This window comes from Condylura cristata, unplaced genomic scaffold (assembly GCF_000260355.1).
Source record: "Condylura cristata isolate star-nosed mole 26May11 unplaced genomic scaffold, ConCri1.0 scaffold00042, whole genome shotgun sequence".
Classification (NCBI taxonomy): Eukaryota; Metazoa; Chordata; class Mammalia; order Eulipotyphla; family Talpidae; genus Condylura; species Condylura cristata.
In genome coordinates, this window is record NW_004567143.1 from 5,430,220 (window position 1) to 5,431,546 (window position 1,327).

The window sequence follows — 1,327 nt, forward strand, 5'->3', positions numbered from 1 at the left end:
CCCCGCCCACAAATGACACCCCAGCCTCTCCACCACGGGACTCCCTAGACCACTTGGACCACGGCATGGGCCCAGCAGCCACTCACCCCAATTCCACGCCCAGGTCAAGGCCCCACACTCAGGGCCCAGGAGTGGGACCATGGCTGGTGGCCCCCGGCTTCAAGTGACCCGCAGGAAGGGCTCTCAGTCCTTCCCCCAGGGGTGCCCCCACCCGGGGCGCCCCACACCCGGGCCGCCCCACCACCATCCCTTGCTCCTGACAGCGCCCCGGGCTCAGAGCGGAGGCTGGCGGGAGCTGAGGCGGGGCTGGCCGGTGCCCTGCTGACCCTGCCCACGCGCCCACGGTGCCCGCGCCCGGAGGCTCTGGGGCTGGGTCCCTCGGGGGGCCTGTGGGCGGAGCTGGTGCGGCACACAGAGCCACTCACCCCGCCACCCTGTGTTCCTTGCAGCTACTTCCTCAGCACGGAGGACCTGCCCAGGAGACGCCACCTGTACAGGTGGGCCCCTGCCCAGGGTGCCGGCCAGCGGCCGGCGGCCACAGAGAGCCGCGGGCGAGCAGCTGGGCCCGGAGGCGGCCGGGACGCTGGGCCCAGACAGGCTGCTCTTACTCTCCTGCTCTGTGGGTCGCAGTCCCCCCCGCTCGCCACGGAGCACGGTGGCGCCTGACCCCCCTTTCCTTGAGTGCGGCTCCGGGGCTCCCGTCCCGTGGAGGGGAGTCTGCTTGGGTGAGGCGCGGGTCATGGCCCCAGCCAAGGCCCCGACCCCAGGGCCGAGACGCGAGGGTCCCTGCGTCCGGGGGCAAGGGGGCGTGTGACCCCTCGCTCTCCCTCGTTAGTGTCCACCAGGTCGCCTGCCCAGTCACTGTTCTCCGCGGGGCTCCTGGGTGCAAAGTAGGGTTAGTCCCGATTTCGCCAGGGCACCCCAACACTGCTCTCCAGGAGGCGGCTGGTCCCCCCCGTGGCACCATTGAGCCCCCGGCCCACAACAGGACCCCGTGACATCACCACCGTGGCCGCCCGAGGAGCCCGCCTCCCCGCCTGCCGTTGGCCACAGGCACGAGCGTGGGCCGGCCAGTGGGGTCCTCCGGGGCTCCTCTCTGTCACCACCACTGCGTGGCCGGGGCAGCTGACATCTGTCCTGTCGCCAGTTCGTAGTGGTGACTGAGGGGCGGCCTGCCCAGTCCTCTGCCTCGAGCCCCCACAGGGCCGGGCCTGCCCACGGCTGCCCACGGAGCGCCGGCCCCCAGCCCCTGGCGCCTCTCTGCTCGGAGGCCGAGGCGGGAGGTGGGCTTGGCCACGCCGTGCCGGCTGCGCCCCTTTCCCCGGGG